This window comes from Tursiops truncatus, chromosome 17, assembly GCF_011762595.2.
Source record: "Tursiops truncatus isolate mTurTru1 chromosome 17, mTurTru1.mat.Y, whole genome shotgun sequence".
NCBI lineage: Eukaryota > Metazoa > Chordata > Mammalia > Artiodactyla > Delphinidae > Tursiops > Tursiops truncatus.
The window spans coordinates 31,119,858-31,140,560 of NC_047050.1; the positions used below are offsets into that span (position 1 = coordinate 31,119,858).

A 20,703-nucleotide genomic window follows, 5' to 3' on the forward strand; every position below is an offset into this window, starting at 1 on the left:
GTTTTGATTTGCATTTTCCTTTTCTTTTTAACATCTTTATTGAAGTATAATTGCTTTACAATGGTGTGCTATTTTCTGCTTTATGACAAAGTGAATCAGTTATACGTATACATATGTCTCCATATCTCCTCCCTCTTGCATCTCCCTCCCTCCCACCCTCCCTATCCCACCCCATTAGGTGGTCACAAAGCACTGAGATGAGTTCCTTATGCTATGTGGCTGCTTCCCACTAGCTAGTTATTTTACGTTTGGTAATGTATATATGTCCATGCCACTCTCTCACTTTGTCCCAACTTCCCCTTCCCCTTCCCCGTATACTCAAGTCCATTCTCTAGTAGGTCTGCAGCTTTATTCCCATCATCCCCCTAGGTTCTTCATGACCTTTTTTTTTTTTTTTTTTAGATTCCATATATATGTGTTAGCATACAGTATTTGTTTTTCTCTTTCTGACTTACTTCACTCTGTATGACCATCTCTAAGTCCATACACCTCACTACAAATAACTCAATTTCATTTCTTTTTATGGCTGAGTAATATTCCATTGTATATATGTCACATCTTCTTTATATATTTATCAGTTGATGGACTCTTTGGTTGCTTCCATGTCCTGGCTATTGTAAATAGAGCTGCAATGAAAATTGTGGTACATGACTCTTTTTGAATTATGGTTTTCTCAGGGCATATGCCCAGTAGTGGGATTGCTGGGTTGTATGATAGTTCTATTTGTATTCTTGAGAAATGTCCATACCATTCTCCATAGTGGCTGTATCAATTAACATTCCCAGCAAAAGTGTAAGAGAGTTCCATTTTCTCCACACCCTCTCCAGCATTTATTGTTTGTAAATTTTTAGATGATGGCCATTCTGATTAGTGAGAGATGATACCTCACTGTAGTTTTGATTTGCATATCTGTTATCATTACTGATGTTGAGCATGCTTTCATGTGGTTATTGGCATCTGTATATCTTATTTGAAAAAATGTCTACTTAGGTGTTCTGGCCATTATTGGATTGGGTTGTTTGTTGTTTTAATATTGAACTGCATGAGCTGCTTGTACATTTTGGAGATTACACCTTGTCAGTTACTTCATTTGCAAACATTTTCTCCCATTCTGAAGATTGTCTTTTCATCTTGTTTATGGTTTCCTTTGCTGTGCAAAAGCTTTGAAGTTTCATTAGGTCCCATTTGTTTATTTTTGTTTTTATTTCCATTTCTCTAGGAGGTGGTTCAAAAAGGGTCTTGCTGTGATTAATGTCATAGAGTGTTCTGCCTATGTTTTCCTCTAAGAGTTTGATGGTGTCTAGCCTTACATTTAGGTCTTTAATCCATTTTGTGATTATTTTTGTGTACGCTGTTAGGAGTTTTCTCATTTCATTCTTTTACATGGAGCTGTCCAGTTTTCCCAGCATCACTTTTTGAAGAGACTGTCTTTTCTCCACTGTATATTCTTGCCTCCTTTATCAAATATAAAGTGACCATATGTGTGTGGGTTTATCTCTGGGCTTTCTATCCTGTTCCATTGATTTTTATATCTGTTTCTGTGCCAGTACCATAGTGTCTTGATTACCGTAGCTTTGTAGTATAGTCTGAAGTCAGAGAGCATGATTCTAACAGCTCCGTTTTTCTTTCTCAAATTTCCTTGGCTCTTCAGGGTTTTTTGTGTTTCCATACAAATTGTGAAAATTTTTGTTCTAGTTCTGTGTAAAATCCCAGTGGTAGTTTGATAGGGATTGCATTGAATCTGTAGATTGCTTTGGATAGTAGAGTCATTTTCACAATATTGATTGTTCCAATCCAAGAACATGGTATATCTCTCCATCTATTTGTATCATCTTTAATTTCTTTCATCAGTGTCTTTTGTCTCCTTAGGTAGGTTTATTCCTAGATATTTTATTCCTTTTGTTGCAATGATAACTGGGAGTGTTTTCTTGATTTCACTTTCAGATTTTTCATCACTAGTGTATAGGAATGCTAGAGATTCCTGTGCATTAATTTTGTATCCTGCTACTTTACGAAATTCATTGATTAGCTCCAGTAGTTTTCTGGTAACATCTTTAGGATTCTCTATGTATAGTATCATGTCATCTGCAAACAGTGACAGCTTTACTTCTTCTTTTGCAATTTGGATTCCATTTATTTCTTTTTCTTCTCTGATTGTTGTGGCTAAAACTTCCAAAACTATGTTGAATAAGAGTGGTGAGAGTGGGCAACCTTGTCTTGTTCCTGATCTTAGTGGAAATGCTTTCAGTTTTTCACCATTGGTGATGATGTTGGCTGTGGGTTTCTTATACATGGCCTTTATTATGTTGAGGAAACTTCCTTCTATGCCTACTTTCTGCAGGGTTTTTTTAATAATAAATGGGTGATGAATTTTGTTGAAAGCTTTCTCTGCAACTCTTGAGATGATCATATGGTTTTTCTCCTTCAATTTGTTTATATGGTATATCACATTGATCAATTTGCATATATTGAAGAATCCTTGCATTCCTAGGATAAAACCCACTTGATCATAGTGTATGATCCATTTAATGTGCTGTTGAATTCTATTTGCTGGTATTTTTTTGAAGATTTTTGCGTCTATGTTCATCAGTGATATTGACCTGTAGTTTTCTTTCTTTGTGACATGTTGTCTGGTTTTGGTATCAGAGTGATGGTGGCCTCGTAGAATGAGTTTGGGAGTGTTCCTCCCTCTGATGTATTTTGGAAAAGTTTGAGAAGGATAGGTGTTAACTCTTCTCTAAATGTTTAATAGAATTCGCCTGTGAAACCATCTGGTCCTGGACTTTTGTTTGTTGGGAGATTTTTAATCACAGTTTCAATTTCAGTGCTTGTGATTGGTCTGTTTATATTTTCTGTTTCTTCCTGGTTCAGTCTTGGAAACTTGTGCTTTTCTAATAATTGTCCATTTCTTCCAGGTTTTCCATTTTATTGGCATAGAGTTGCTTGTAGTAATCTCTCATGATCTTTTGTATTTCAGCAGTGTCTGCTGTTACTTCTCCTTTTTCATTTCTAATTCTATTGATTTGTGTCTTCTCCCTTTTTTTCTTGATAAGTCTGGCTAATGGTTTATCAATTTTGTTTATCTTGTCAAAGAACCAGCTTTGAATTTTATTGATCTTTGCTATCGTTTACTTCATTTCTTTTTCATTTATTTCTGATCTGATCTTTATGAATTCTTTCCTTCTGCTAACTTTGGGTTTTTTGTTGTTGTTGTTGTTCTTCTTCTTTCTCTAATTGCTTTAGGTGTAAGGTTATGTTGTTTCTTTGAGATGTTTCTTGTTTCTTAAATCAGGACTGTATTGCTATAAACTTCCCTCTTAGAACTGCTTTTGCTGTATCCCATAGGTTTTGGGTTGTTATGTTTTCATTGTCATTTGTTTCTAGGTATTTTTTGATGTCTTCTTTGATTTATTCAGTGATCTCTTCATTATTAAGTAGTGTGTTGTTTAGCCTCCATGAGTTTTTATTTCTTACAGATTTTTTCCTGTAATTGGTGTCTAATCTCATAGTGCTGTGGTCAGAAAACATACTTGATATGATTTCAATTTTCTTAAATTTACCAAGGCTTGATTTGTGACCCAAGGTATGATCTGTCCTGGAGAATGTTCCATGAGCACTTGAGAAGAATGTGTATTCTGTGGTTTTTGGATGGAATGTCCTATAAATGTCAATGAAGTACATCTTGTTTAATGTATTATTTAAAGCTTGTGTTTCCTTATATATTTTTATTTTGGATGATATGTCCATTGGTGAAAGTGGGGTGTTAAAGTCCCCTACTATGATTGTGTTACTGTTGATTTCCCCTTTTATAGCTATTAGTATTTGCCTTATGTATTGATGTGCTCCTATGTTGGCTGCATAAATATTTAAATTGTTATATCTTCCTCTTGGATTGATCCCTTGATCATTATGTAGTGTCCTTCTTTGTCTCTTATAATAGTCTTTGTTTTAAAGTCCCTTTTGTGTAATATGAAAATTGCTACTCCAGCTTCCTTTTGATTTCCATTTGCATGGAATATATTTTTCCATCACCTCACTTTCAATCTGTATGTGTCCCTAAGTCTGAGGTAGGTCTCTTGTAGACAGCATATATACAGGTCTTGATTTTGTATCCATTCAGCCAATCTATGTCTTTTGTTGGAACATTTAATCCATTTACATTTAAGGTAATTATCGATATGTATGTTCCTAATCCCATTTTCTTAATTGTTTTGCGTTTGTTATTGTAGGTATTTTCATTTTCTTGTGTTTCCTGCCTAGAGAAGTTCCTTTAGCTTATGTTGTAAAGCTGGTTTGGGGGGTGCCGAATTTTCTTAGCTTTTGCTTTTCTGTAAAGGTTTTAATTTCTTCCTCAAATCTGAATGAGATCCTTGCTGGGTAGAGTAATCTTGGCTTTTCTCCTTCATGTCCTGCCACTGGCTTCTGGCTTGCAGAATTTCTGCTGAAAGATCAGTTGTTAACCTTATGGGGATTCCCTCATGTGTTATTTGTTGTTTTACCCTTGTTTCTTTTAATATTTGTTCTTTGTATTTAATTTTTGACAGTTTGATTAATATGTGTCTTGGAATGTTTCTCCTTGGATTTATCCTGTATGGGACTCTCTGTGCTTCCTGGACTTGATTAACTCTTTCCTTTCCCATATTAGGGAAGTTTTCAACTATAATATCTTCAAATATTTTCTCAGTCCCTTTCTTTTTCTCTTCTTCTTCTGGGACTGCTATAATTTGAATCTTGGTGCATTTAATGTTGTCCCAGAGGTCTCTGAGTCTGTCCTCAATTCTTTTCATTATTTTTCTTTATTCTGCTCTTCAGTATTTATTTCCACTATTTTATCTTCCAGGTCACTTATCTGTTCTTCTGCCTCACTTATTCTGCTATTGATCCCTTCTAGAGAATTTTTAATTTCATTTATTGTGTTGTTCATCACTGTTTACTTGCTCTTTAGTTCTTTTAGTTCCTTGTTAAATGTTTCTTCTATTTTCTCCATTCTATTTCCAAGATTTTGGATCAACTTTATTATCATTAATCTGAATTCTTTTTCAGGTATACTGCCTATTTTTACTTCATTTGTTAGGTGTGGTGTTTTTTTGCCTTGCTCTTTCATCTGCTGTGTGTTTCTCTGTCTTCTCATTTTGCTTAACTTACCCTTTTTGTTTTCTCCTTTTTACAGGCTGCAGGTTCACAGTTCCCATTGTTTTTGGTTTCTGTCCCCAGTGTCTAAGGTTGGTTCAGTGGGTTGTGTAGGCTTCCTGGTGGAGGGAATTAGTGCCTGTTTTCTGGTGAATGAGGCTGGATATTGTCTTTCTGTTGGGCAGGTCCATGTCTGATAGTGTGTTTTGGGGTGTCTGTGGCCTTATTATGATTTTAGGCAGCATCTGTGCTAATGGATGGTGTTTTGTTCCTGTCTTGGTAGTTGTTTGGCATAGGGTGTCCAGCACTGGAGCTTGATGGGTTTTGAGTGGAGCTGGGGCTTGATGTTGAGATGGAGATCTCTGTGAGATTTTCACCATTTGATATTACATGGAGCTTAGAGGTCTCTTGTGGAACAGTGTCCAGAACTTGGCTCTCCCACCTCAGTGGCACAGCCCTGACACCTTGCTAGAACACCAAGAACATGTCCTCCACGTGACTCAGAATAAAAGGGAGGAAAAAATGAAGGAAAGAAAGAATAAAAAATAAAATAAATTTTAAAAAAATAAAATAAATTCTTAAAATAAGAAATAATTATTAAGAAAAAAAATTTAAGTAATAAAAAGAAAGACAGACAGAACCCTAAGAAAAATGGTAAAAACAAAGCTATACAGACAAATTCACACACAGAAGCATATACATACACACTCACAAAAAGAGAAAAAAGGGGAATATATATATATATATATATATATATATATATATATATATATATATATATATATATATATATATATATATATATATATATATATATTTCATTACTCCCAAAGTCCACCTCCTCAATTTGGGATGATTTGTTGTCTATTCAGGTATTCCACAGTTGCAGGGTGCATCAAGTTGATTGTGGAGATTTAATCTGCTGCTCCTGTGGCTGCTGGGAAAGATTTCCCTTTTCTTCTTTGTTTACACAGTTCCTGGGGTTCAGCTTTGGATTTGGACCCACCTCTGTGTGTAGGTCACCTGAGGGCGTCTGTTCCCTCTCAGATAGGATGGGTTTAAAGGAGCATCTGCTTTGTGGGTTTGGCTCACACAGGCCAGGGGTAGGGAGGGGTAAGGATGCGGGGTGAGCCTGCAGTGGCAGAGGCCAGTGTGACGTTGCACCAGCCTGAGGCATGCCATGTGTTCTCCTGGGGGAAGTTGTTCCTGGATCACGGGACCTTGGCAGTGACGGGCTGCACAGGCTCCCAGCAGGGGAAGTGTGGAGAGTGCCCTGTGCTTGCACACAGGCTTTTTGGTGGCTGCAGCAGCAGCCTTAGTGACTCATGCTCGTCTCTGTGGTCCGGGCTGATAGCCGTGGCTGGTGCCTGTCTCTGGAGCTCCTTTAAGTGGCACTCTTAATCCCCTCTTCTTGTGCACCAGGAAACAAAGAGGCAAGAAAATGTCTCTTGCCTGTTTGGCAGCTCCAGACTTTTTTTCAGACTCCCTCCCAGCTAGCTGTGGTGCACTAGCTCTTTCAGGCTGTGTTCACACAGCCAACCCCAGTCCTCTCCTTGGGATCTGACCTCTGAAGCCCAAACCTCAGCTCCCAGCCCCCACCCGTCCTGGTGGGTGAGCAGACAAGTCTGTCAGGCTGGTGAGTGCTGCTTGGCACTGATCCTCTGTGTGGGAATCTCTCCACCTTGCCCTCCACACCCCTGTTGCTGCACTCTCCTCCATGGCTCCAAAGCTTCCCCCAGTGCCACCCGCAGTCACCGCCTGCAAAGGGGATTCCTTTCCTCTTTCACAGCTACCTCCCCAAGGTGCAAGTCTCATCCCTGTTCTTTTGTCTCTGTTTTTTCATTTTTCTTTTGCCCTACCAAGGTACATGGGGAGTTTCTTACCTTTTGGGAAGTCTGAGGTTTTCTGCCAGCATTCAGTAGGTGTTATGTAGGAGTTTTTCCACATGTAGATGAATTTCTGATGTATTTGTGGGGAGGGAGGTTATCTCCGCATCTTACTCTTCCACCTTCTTGAAGTTCTCCCCCGTGATTTTCATTTTCTTAATGATTAATGATGTTTACCATCTTTTCATGTACCTGTTGGCCATCTGTCTATTCCCATTCTCTGCCAATTTTTAAATCGAATTATTATTTTTTCCACTGAGTTGTATAAATTCTTTATATATTTTAGATATGAACCATTTATCAGATGTAAAATTTGCAAATGTTTTCTCTTGTTTAGTAATTTGCCTTTTAATTTTGTTGATAGCTTCCTTTTCTGGGAAAAAATGTTTTAGTTTAATACAGTTCCATTTGTTTATTTTGTTTTTTCTGCCTTTGCTTTTTGTGTCAGGTTTAAAAAATGTATTGCCATGATTGATATCAAGGAATTAGCACCTAAGTTTTCATCTAGAAGTTTTATGGTTTCCAGTTTTATGTTGTCTTTAACCTATTAATTTGTGTGTATGGTATAAGATAATGGTCCATATTTATAATTTTGCATGTGGTTGCCTTGTTTTCCCAGCACCATTTATTGAAGAGACTATCCTTTCTCTGTTGTATATTATTGATTCCTTTGTCATAAATTAATTGACCTAGCATGTGTGGGCTTATCTCTGGACTTTCTATTCTCTTTCATTGATTTATATGTCTATTTTTGTGTCAACACCATATTGTTTTAATTACCAAAGCTTTGTAATATGGTCTGAAATCAGGGAGCATGATGCCTCTAGCTTTATTCTTTCTCAAAATAATAAAAATAAAGACCATATATTAAAAGCTCACAGCTAACATTATATTCAATGGTGAAAAGCTGAAAGCTTTCCCTCCAAGAACAGGAAAAAGACAAGGATGCCCACTCTTTCTACTTTTATTCTACATGGAATTGGAAGTCCTTACCAATTAGGTAGGAAACAATTAGTCAGGAAAAAAATAATAATAAAAGGCATCCAAATTGGAAAGAAAGAAGTAAAACTCTCACTATTGCCAATGAGGTAATATTATATATAATAAACCCTAAGGACTTCATCAAAAAAACTATTAGAGTTAATAAATTCAGTAAAGTTACAAAAATATTTTGAATATCTTCATCATTTATTTTTGTATATTTTAAGTTTATTTTGGTGTTATGTTTTGCTTAACACATTTTTCTGTGATGTTCATTTACTTTTGTGATGTGATCTCTATATTTGCATTGTATTGTAGAGGATTATATAAATATAATGCTCAATTTTGAGATAAAAATATAAGCATTGGAATGGATAGGGGAATTTATAGATAATAGATATAAATTTTTAATTTGTTCATCCACTTAAATAATCATAATAATAAGTGGGGTAACAAATAATTCATTTAATGTTCACCACAACCCTCTGAGGCAGATGATATTATTTTTCCTTTTTTACAAATGAGGTAACTGAGGCAGAAAAAAGCTAAGAAATATATCAAGTTCACAGAGCTGAGAATTGGAAGATTGAGAGTTTATGTAAATGTCACAAAAAATGGAATGATTTAAACTGAGGACATGTGCTAACATAAAAAGAAAGTCCAGAGGGAGAGAATACATTCTCAGAAAAAAAAAAAAAAACATGTCTAAACCTGCATCTTTTTTTTCTGGCTGTCAAAGTAGCAAGCTACTTTATAAGAATATTGACTCTAGTGGGTTCTCAAGTCTAATCATATTTCTCAAATTCATGCTTTATACATTTTATGCTTTTACATTAAAGCTGCATGTTATTTAATAAGCAAAACTGATACTGACCTTTGTAATATAAACGTCAATGGTAGAAAATTTAGAAAACTGCCAAAACTTAAAAAAATAAATTTTAAAAATGTTGTATAAGGGAGTGAGCGGGAAGATGGTGGAAGAGTAAAAAGTGGAGATCACCTTCCTCCCCACAGATACACCAGAAATACATCTACACGTGGAACAACTCTTAAAGAACACCTACTGAACACTGGCAGGAGACCTCAGACCTCCCAAAAGGCAAGAAACTCCCCACAGACCGGGTAGGGAAAAAGGAAAAAGAATAAACAGAGACAAAACAATAGGGACGGGACCTGCACCAGTGGGAGGGAGATGTGAAGGAGGAAAGGTTTCCACACATTAGGAAACCCCTTCATAGGTGGAGACTGCGGTGGCGGAGGGGGGAAGCTTCGGAGCTGCAGAGGAGACATCAGCAACAGGGGTGTGGAGGGCAAAGTGGAGAGATTCCTGCACAAAGAATCGGTGCCGACTGGCATTCACCAGCCCGAGAGGCTTCTCTGCTCACCTGCCAGGGTGGGGGGGGTGGCTGGGAGCTGAGGCTCCAGCTTCAGTTGGAGCACAGGGAGAGGACGGGGATTGGCAGTGTGAACACAGCCTGCAGGGGTTAGTGCACCACAGCTAGCCAGGAGGGAGTCCGGGGAAAAGTCTGGACCTGCCGAGATGCAAGAGAATTTTTCTTCCCTCTTTGATTCCTGGTGCGTGAGGAGAGGGGATTAAGAGCACTGCTTAAAGGAGGTCCAGAGATGGATGCGAGCCATGGCCAACAGCACAGACCACAGAGGCGGGCATGAGATGCTAAGGGTGCTGCTGCTGCCAACAAGAGGCCTGTGTGTGAGCACAGGTCACAATCCACACCACCCCTCCAGGGAGCCTGTGCAGCCCACCACTGCCAGGGTCGCGTGATCCAGGGACAACTTCCCCAGGAGAACGCACGGGGCACCTCAGGCTGGTGCAACGTCACGCCGGCTTCTGCCATTGCAGGCTTACCCCACATTCTGTACCTCTCCCTCCCCACAGCCTGAGTGAGCCAGAGCCCCCGAATCAGCTGCTTCTTTAACTCCATTCTTTCTGAGCAAAGAAAAGACGCACTCAGGCGACCTACACGCAGAGGCGGGGCCAAATCCAAAGCTGAGGCCCGGCAGCTGTGAGAACAAAGAAGAGAAAGGGAAATATCTCCCAGCAGCCTCAGGAGCAGCAGATTAAATCTCCATAATCAACATGATATACCCTGCATCTGTGGAATACATGAATAGACAAAGAATCATCCCAAATTGAGGAGGTGGACTTTGAATGCATTATTTATTATGTTTTACATTTTTCCTCTTGTTGTGAGTGTGTATGTGTATCCTTCTGTGTGAGATTTTGTCTGTATAGCTTTGCTTTCACCATTTGTCCTAGGGTTCTATCCGTCTGTTTTTTTGTTTGTTTGGTTTTATAACTTAAAAAAAATTTTTTTCTTAATAATTATTTTTTATTTTAACAACTTTATTTTACCTTACTTTATTTTATTTTATCTTCTTTCTTTCTTTCTTTCTTTCTTTCTTTCTTTCTTTCTTTCTTTCTTTCTTTCTTTCTTTCTTTCTACCTTTTCTCCATTTTATTCTGAGCCGTGTGGATGAAAGGCTCTTGGTGTTACAGCCAGGAGTCAGTGCTGTGCCTCTGCAGTGGAAGAGCCAACTTCAGGGCACTGGTCCACAAGAAAACTCCCAGCTCCATATCAAATGGCGAAAATCTCCCAAAGATCTCCATCTCAACACCAGCACCCAGCTTCACTCAACGACCAGCAACTTACAGTGAGGGACACCCTATGCCAAACAACTAGAAAGACAGGAACACAACCCCACCCATTAACAGAGAGGCTACCTAAAATCATAATAAGTGCACAGACACCCCAAAACACACCACCAGACGTGGACCTGCCCATCAGAAACACAAGATCCAGCCTCATCTACAAGAGCACAGGCACTAGTCCCTTCCACCAGGAAGCCTACACAACCCACTGAACCAACTTCAGCCACTGGGGACAGACACCAAAAACAAAGGGAACTACGAACCTGCAGTCTGCAAATAGGAAACCCCAAACACAGTAAGATAAGCAAAATGAGAAGACAGAAAAACACACAGCAGATAAAGGAACAAGATAAAACCCACCAGACCTAAAAAGTGAAGAGGTAATAGGCAGTCTACCTGAAAAAGAATTCAGAATAATGATAGTAAAGATAATCCAAAATCTTGGAAATAGAATAGAGAAAATGCAAGAAACATTTAACAAGGACCAAGAAGAACTAAAGATGAAACAAGCAATGATGAATAACACAATAAATGAAATTAAAAGTACACTAGATGGGATCAATAGCAGAATAACTGAGGCAGAAGAATGGATAAGTGACCTGGAAGATAAAATAGTGGAAATAACTACTGCAGAGCAGAATAAAGAAAAAAGAATGAAAATAACTGAGGACAGTCTCACAGACCTCTGGGACAACATTAAATGCACCAACATTCGAATTATAGCAGTCCCAGAAGAAGAAGAGAAAAAGAAAGGGACTGAGAAAACATTTGAAGAGATTAGAGTTGAAAACTTCCCTATTATGGGAAAGGAAACGGTTAACTCAGTGCAGGAAGCACAGAGAGTCCCATACAGGATCAATCCAAGGAGTAATACACCAAGACACATATTAATCAAACTGTCAAAAATTAAATACAAAGAAAACATATTAAAAGCAGCAAGGGAAAAATAACACACAAGGGAATCCCTATAAGGTTAACAGCTGATCTTTCAGCAGAAACTCTGCAAGCCAGAAGGGACTGGAAAGACATATTTAAGTTGATGAAGGAGAAAAACCTGCAACCAAGATTACTCTACCCAGGAAGGATCTCATTCAGATTTGATGGAGAAATTAAAAGCTTTATAGACAAGCAAAAGCTGAGAGAGTTCAGCACCACCAAACCAGCTTTACAACAAATGCTAAAGGAACTTCTCTAGGCAAGAAACGTAAGAGAAGGAAGCGACCTACAATAACAAACCCAAAAAAATTAAGAAAATGGGAATAGGAACATACAGATCGATAATTACCTTAATAGTAAATGGATTAAATGCTCCCACCAAAAGACACAGACTGGCTGAATGGATACCAAAACAAGACCCATATATATGCTGTCTACAAGAGACCCACTTCAGACCTAGAGACACATACAGACTGAAAGGAAAGGGATGGAAAAATATATTACATACAAATGGAAATGAAAAAAAAGCTGGAGTAGCAATTCTCATATCAGACAAAATAAACTTTAAAATAAAGACTTTTAGAAGAGACAAAGAAGGACACTACATCATGATCAAGGGATTGATCCATAAAGAAGATATAGCAATTGTAAATATTTATGCACCCAACATAGGAGCACCTCAATACATAAGGCAAATACGAACAGCCATAAAAGGGGATATTGACATTAACACATTCATAGTAGGGGACATTAACACCCCACTTTCTCTAATGGACAGATCATCCAAAATGAAAAGAAAAAAGGACACACAAGCTTTAAATGATACATTAAACAAGATGGACTTAATTGATATTTATAGGACATTCCATCAAAAACAACAGAATACACATTTTTCTCAAGTGCTCATGGAATATTTTCCAGGATAGATCATATCTTGGGTCACAAATCAAGCCTTGGTAAATTTAAGAAAATTGAAATTGTATCAAGTATCTTTCCTGAACACAACACTATGATACTAGATATCAATTACAGGAAAAGATCTGTATAAAATACAAAAACATGGAGGCTAAACAATACATTACTTAATAACGATGTGATTACTGAAGAAATCAAAGAGGAAATCAAAAAACTACCTAGAAACAAATGACAATGGAGTCACAACAACTCAAAACCTACGGGATGCAGCTAAAGCACTTCTAAGAGGGAAGTTTACAGCAATACAATTCTACCTTAAGAATCAAGAAACATCTCGAATAAACAACATAACCTTGCACCTAAAGCTATTAGAGAAAGAAGAGCAAAAAAAAAAAAAAACTCCAAGGTTAGCAGAAGGAAAGAAATCATAAAGATCAGATCAGAAATAAATGAAAAGAAATGAAGGAAACAATAGCAAAGATCAATACAACTAAAACCTGGTTCTTTAAGAAGATAAACAAAATTGATAAAACATTAGCCAGACTCCTCAAGAAAAAAAAGAAGACTCTAATCAATAGAATAAGAAATGAAAAAGGAGAAGTAATAACTGACACTGCAGAAATAGAAAAGATCATGAGAGATTACTACAAGCAACACTATGACAATAAAATGGACAACCAGGAAGAAATGGACAAATTCTTAGAAATGCACAAACTGCAAAGACTGAATCAGGAAGAAATAGAAAATATGAACAGACCAATCACAAGCACTGAAATTGAAGCTGTGATTAAAAATCTTTCAAGAAACAAAATGCCAGGACCAGATGGCTTCACAGGCAAATTCTATCAAACATTTAGAGAAGAGCTAACACCTATCCCTCTCAAACAATTCCAACATGTAACAGAGGGAGGAACACTCCTAAACTCATTCCACGAGGCCACCATCACCTTGATACCAAAACCAGACAAGGATGTCACATAGAAAGAAAACTACAGGCCTATATCACTGATGAACATAGATGCAAAAATCCTCAACAAAATACTAGCAAACAGATTCCAACAGCACATTAAAAGGATCATACTCCATGATCAAGTGGGGTTTATCTCAGGAATGCAAGGATTCTTCAATATACGCAAATCAATCAATGTGACATACCATATTAACAAACTGAAGGGGAAAAACCATATGGTCATCTCAATAGGTGCAGAGAAAGCTTTCAACAGAATTCATCACCCATTTATGATTAAAAAAACCCTGCAGAAAGTAGGCATAGAGGGAACTTTCCTCAACATAATAAAGGCCATATATGACAAACCCACAGCCAACATTGTCCTCAATGGTGAAAAACTGAAAGCATTTCCACTAAGATCAGGAACAAGACAGGTTGCCCCTCTCACTACTCTTATTCAACATAGTTTTGGACGTTTTAGCCACAGCAATCAGAGAAGAAAAGGAAATAAAAGGAATCCAACTCAGAAAAGAAGACGTAAAGCTGTCACTGTTTGCAGATGACATGATACTATACATAAAGAATCCTAAAGATGCTACCAGAAAACTAATAGAGTTAATCAATGAAGTTGGTAATGTAGCAGGATACAAAATTAATGCACAGAAATCTCTGGCATTCCTATACATTAATGATGAAACATCTGAAAGTGAAATCAAGAAAACACTCCCATTTACCATTGCAACAAAAAGAATAAAATATCTATGAATAAACCTACCTAAGGAGTCAAAAGACCTGTATACAGAAAATTATAAGACACTGATGAAAGAAATTAAAGATGATACAAATAGATGGAGAGATATACCATGTTCTTGGATTGGAAGAATCAACATTGTGAAAATGACCCTACTACCCAAAGCAATCTACAGATTCAATGCAATCACTATCAAACTACCACTGGCATTTTTCACAGAACTAGAACAAAAAATTTCACAATTTGTATGGAAACACAAAAGACCCTGAATAGCCAAAGCAATCTTGAGAACGAAAAAACGGAGCTGGAGGAATCAGGCTCCCTGACTTCAGACTATACTACAAAGCTACAGTAATCAAGGCAATATGGTGCTGACAAAAAAAAAAAAGAAATATAGATCAATGGAACAAGATAGAAAGCCCAGAGATAAACCCATGCACATATGGTCATCTTATCTTTGATAAAGGAGGTAGGAATGTACAGTGGAGAAAGGACAACCTCTTCAATAAGTGGTGCTGGGAAAAGTGGAGAGGTACATGTCAAAGTATGAGATTAGATCACTCCCTAACAGCATACAAAAAATAATCCCAAAATGGATTAAAGACATAAATATAAGGCCAGAAACTATCAAATTCTTAGAGGAAAACATAGGCAGAACACTCTATGGCATAAATCACAGCAAGATCCTTTTGATCCACTTCCTAGAGAAATGGAAATAAAAACAAAAATAAACAAATGGGACCTAATAAAACTTAAAAGCTTTTGTACAGCAAAGGAAACCATAAACAAGATGAAAAGACAACCCTCAGAATGGGAGAAAATAGTTGCACATGAAGCAACTGACAAAGGATTAATCTCCAAAATTTACAAGCAGCTCATGCAGCTCAATAACAAAAACCCCAAAAAAAAACCAATCCAAAAATGGATAGAAGACATAAATAGACATTTCTCCAAAGAAAATATATAGACTGCCAACAAATACATGAAAGAATCCTCAACATCATTAAACATTAGAGAAATGCAAATCAAAACTACAGTGAGATATCATTGCACACCAGTCAGAATGGCCATCATCAAAAAATCTAGAAACAATAAATGCTGGAGAGAGTGTGGAGAAAAGGAAACACTCTTGCTCTGCTGGGGGGGAATGTGAATTGGTACAGCCACTATGGAGAACAGTATGGAGGTTCCTTAGAAAACTACAAATAGAACTACCATATGACCCAGTAATCCCACTACTGGGCATATACCCTGAGAAAACCATAATTCAAAAAGTGTCATGTACCAAAATGTTCATTGCAGCTCTATTTACAATAGCCGGGAGATGGAAACAACCTAAGTGTCCATCATTGGATGAATGGATAAAGAAGATGTGGCACATATATACAATGGAATATTACTCAGCCATAAAAAAAAATGAAATTAAGCTGTTTGTAATGAGGTGGATGGACCTAGAGTCTGTCATACAGAGTGAAGTAAGTCAGAAAGAGAAAGACAAATACCATATGCTAACACATATATATGGAATTTAAAAAAAAAATGTCGTGAAGAACCTAGAGGCAAGGCAGTTATAAAGACACAGACCTACTAGAGAATGGACTTGAGGATATGGGGAAGGGGAAGGGACATGACAAAGTGACATGTGAGACATGAGAAAGTGAGAGAGTGACATGAACATATATACACTACAAAAAGTAAAATAGATAGCTAGTGGGCAGCAGCCGCATAGCACAGAGAGATCAGCTCGGTGCTTTGTGACCACCTAGATGGGTGGGATAGGGAGGTTGGGAGGGAGGCAGACGCAAGAGGGAAGAGATATGGGAACATATGTATATGTAAAACTGATTCATTTTGGTATGAAGCAGAACTAACACACCATTGTAAAGCAATTATACTCAAATAAAGATGTAAAAAAAAAGAAAACTTGAACAATTGGGGGTGTTTTTTTGATGTTTTAGTTTAAATTTTATTTCCTGCCCCCAAACATCCATTTAGCCCCCCGGAGAAGGAAAAGGGGATGCGACTAGCAATAGAGAGAAACTTTCTTCACGACAATGACCATGGCAAGCTTAGGCACCTTTGGTGAAATCTCTCTGGGAAGTACTGGTAGAGGGATAAAAGCCAAACTGACACAGAAGTACTGCTTGCTATGCATTTCCAGGCGGTGCCTTCTTTCTCATCTCTTGGTGGCAGGTGGAGGAAGAGGAGAAAAGGTTAAACATTTTTATAAACTGGCAGAATAAGCTTATAACATCCTCTCACTATCTCTGCATAGGTTTTAGTCTCTGCCGCACTATATAAGCTTTGTCCAAAGTAACAGTTGAAAGTCAAATGTAATACTTCACCAAACAACTTAAAAATGCTTGCACACTGGAAAGGATTAAGTTGCAGAGAATACAAATGGACCCAGAGCAAATTTTGCCAAAAGAGAATATTGTGCTAAATATACAGTCATAGTTCTTTTCCATATGAAGAAACAGTCAGAAGGATAAAAGAACTTGGTCAAAATCACACAAGTAAGTAGGACAGAATCTGGTCTGTCTGTCGTAAGTGTTGTGCTCTTTAACAACCAGGCTAGCTTTTCTCAAATCTGATTCATGCATAGAATAACTATACACCTCTGTTTGTCTTGAATATTCCCTGTTTATAGGTATGCCTGCTGCAGTTTTTAATATTGCCCACTTTGACTCCCAAAAGCAACCGATAATACACAATAATTTGGTCACTCTATACATGGACCACTGTGGTGGGACTGCCTAGGAAGCTTATTAAAAGTGCAGCTTCCTGAGCCCTACTCCACATCTAGATAAGTTTTCTTAGGGTTGGCTCAAGAGTCCAGGTACAAGTCTTTTTAAGTGCTTTTGTGGAACCCCCCAGGTGAGTCTCTCGCTCTCGTAAGTTAATAAACCATTTATTCTGCCTCCCACAGATGCCCAGCCAGGTCTTGTTAAGGTAGCAGTCCCCCCACCACATCAGAGGGATGCTCCCAGCCAAGTAATCTCTGGAGGTCTTGGAGAATCTGAATGGTCTCATGCTGACCCACCTGCCATGACAAACCTCCTCCATAGCATTCCCCTTCACATTTTACATTCTACCACTCCCAAAGGCAGTCTGCTCCAATGGGGCCTGACTTCATCTCTCCTAACATGCACCCGCTGATTCGAGCAGTTTAGGAATAGAAGTTGCTGTGGTTCTCAAACGGGGTACCTCAACCTCTAAAATGGTAGTTGAAACAGTCTCTACCTCATGGGCACATCGCCTCTGCAACAGCCCCAATAAAGGAATGTCCCATCTTTGCTTTTTCAAGGTCCGCAACAGGGAGTCCCGTCCTAAAGAAGGTTCTCTCTCATTGCCACACTATCAAAGCCTTCCCAAATGTTCCTTCCTGTGGCCCTGATCAGGCTAAGGGAAGAGTTGTCTCTTTCCTTCTCTGAGTCGGACCAAATCGTCTTAGTAACACCTCTCCACACTGTTGACCATGTTTTTCATGGGGGCTGCTGCTGAGCTTTCATCTCATCCTTTCATGGTGGAGAAACAGAGGATCCTAACGATTTTTACTTCTAGGGGAGAAGGGACTGTAGTGATTATGTTGTCATTTTGTATTATGTCCTTTTGTCATTAATTTGTTTTCAATTTCATGTTAAAATCGGCCCACCATTCCCACTTTGTGATGTCATTCAGCACTCTCATTTTGCACCTTTAACATCGCTCTCAGTATCACTTGGAAATGTTTGAAATGGCATGAGCTTGTCCTCACATTCGTATCAGCTGTAAACCCAGAGCCCCAACATGACCCTAACCATTGAGAAGAACACCTCTCCACTACCTGTGTAACACTGGGTAGGCCACTTAACCTCTTGTTATTTTTAACTCCTCAATTGTAAAAATGTGAGAGTGCTATGAATTTATATTTCGGGCAGATCAAGGTTGAGAAGAGTGTGTATTTGCTTTTATTCTTCCAAACTGGAATGTTTTCCCTCTCTTCCCCATGGGTCCAAATCTCACTGGTCCTTCAGACCCACTGCCAAGGAACCTCCCCTGATTCCCCAGGCCACACAAATCTCTGCCTCTTAGGGTCAGTGCCATGCAACCTAGCTGTCTCTTACGTTAATCTTGCCTCTCAAGCAAATCTCAGAATGTGGGTCACTCTTGCCCTCCTGTGGCCCCTGGGGCTGTGCCAGCTCACCAGTACGACCCACCTGGGGTGTCTACTAGACTAGGGCATGGGTGGGGAGGCCCAGGTGTGAGGGCCAAGGCAGAGTATCTCTGCCTCTTCCCTGTTCTCCTCCACAAAACTGCCCCTCCTCCTGAAGCCTACCCCTCAAGTCAAAGGTTCCTTATATGATGACCTCGATGGGTCGTGATGCCCTCACAGGCCTTCTGACAGTTTCTGTGGCAGGGTAACTATAGAAACGTGCTGTCCCCAGAGAAATTTCCCTACCAGTTCTCCACCAGACATCAATCTCTTTGGTTGTCTGAGAAAGTCTGACCGTATAGTCTATATGTACTCTAACCGGTGCTCTGATCCCTGGGTGGGCAGTGCAGCAGGTACACCCAGACCGAGCATCTCTACAGGAGATGTGGTGTACACACAACCTCACCTGGCTGGCACATGTTCCTGTGGGGGTTGCCAACTACGTACAGTGGAGCATTTTCCCAGATGTAAGTAATACCGGTGACCTGGGACGCCTTCAGGGACGCACAGTTCTCACTGCTGAGGACAAGTGTAAGGTCATCCCTGGACAAGTGTGCAGGACGGTTCTGAGCTTTATAAATGTAGCCTTACCCTTTGGGCTACAGGATGCTTTCATTCAGACCTTTCCTGATTGGCCTCCTAACAAAACACAAGTGCATTTTTGTTGGTAAATTGTAAATGGAGCGGTTTGAGGAACAGGGCCACTCTTGAACCACACCTGCAAACCCAGGCACCACTGTGCTATCATGTAGACATCTATATCGGTCCCCTCAGACACATCCCTTACTGAGTTGCTGCGTACTAAGGGAGAGGGTGTTGCCATATTGATGGGAAGACCGTAAGAACGAAGGGGGGGTGGTGATGAAGTGCTAATGAGACTGAAGGGCTGAGAAGATGGTGTCCCAGGAGGTTGGGTTGATGTGAGCCTAGACTTGGTACCCAGAACCTGGTTCTGAGTCTCCTGATAACTCTGCTTCAGTATTTGGCCTTGTTCTAATCTACGCAACAGTATCAGAGGGCTAGACTTCAGTGTGGTTGAAACAGGCAGTATAAATGGGGCCCAAGAGGGGTTGCCAAGGTGGATGGGGTTCTAAACCAATTTATATTAGATTATTTTTTTCCCCAAAACTTGAAAGACATTTTCATTAAAACCTCAGAAGTGACACACTGCAAGAGATATTTTCTCTGTTGTGGAAGGGAGAGATGGAGAGGATCATGATTGCAATTTCTTTCGGGTTCTACTGTTTTCCCTGGGAACGGTCAGGAGACTTCCTCATCTGCTGCAGCCGTAGGCTCTAGGGATTGCTTTTGCAGCCAGTGTCCCTTCTCTAGGGACTCATAGAGGTGATGGGCCAAGGCTGTGTTTTGGATGTCAAGTAGATTAAATGTCTTTAGCCAGAAACTGGGAGAGACATGAGAGAGGGCAATACTGGCAGGAGACTGTGCACAGCAGAAGTGACTGATCAGTTCTGATTTTCTTTGCAGCAGCAGTGGCTCCCGTTTCTCCTCCTACACCTGGTCACTACTTTGTCCTCTACCGAGCATTTTGAGAAGCGCAGTTGGGCCGGCATGGGGAGACATACTGCCTGGTTGGTGGCTACCGGGTCTACGGGGATGTTCCTTTGGCCACGCCAGCAAAGGTGGAAGCAGAGAAGTCGGTCCCCAGACGTGCTCTCAAGAGAAAGCACGCTCTGGGAATGTTGGACAAAGATCTGGGTTACCCCAGACCCAAAATCTGGCAACTGCAGCATGCTGCCAGGAGGCGGACCCCACAGAATCTTGCAGGTGAGCCATCGTAAAGAGAGGGCAATGGCTTAACTGCCTAAGGCAGCAAATGCCTCTTTCTGCATTGACACCCCCCATCCCCGGCCAACTGCCACAGATTAGAACCTGCGTCGTTCTGTCTGAGCCTTCCCCACCCAGGAGCCTCCTTCTACACTAAATGGCCATAAGCAAGGAGCCTCAGAAACTGAGGTTTGTAATGAGAGTCTGCCCTGAACATCCCAGGGCTGAAGCTTGCCTGGAAGAAAACCTGACGTTCTCTGCTCAATCCTCAGGGGCCCTTCTGTGAGCCAAGGAGGATGCAGGAGCAGAGTCAGAGTGCAAAGAAGACTTAGCAGTCTACCAAATGGGCCCCTGCCCTGAGCCATTGTCAGTGGCCACCACCACAAACCAGGGGGGAGCTGGGCTTTTTGAAACAGAAAGCAGCGATCTGTGGCTTCCCAAAGAGCCTTCTGCCTGGGGTCTCAGGAGGCAGGATAGAAAGGCCCAGGAAGACCTGCTCCCTGA

At 39.8% G+C, this 20,703-nt stretch overlaps 1 pseudogene; it reads left to right on the forward strand.

Moving 5' to 3' along the window:
• The first annotated feature begins 16,273 nt into the window (after positions 1-16,273).
• On the forward strand, positions 16,274-20,213 carry LOC117308640 (DPEP2 neighbor protein-like; annotated as a pseudogene).
• Positions 20,214-20,703: the final 490 nt, after the last annotated feature.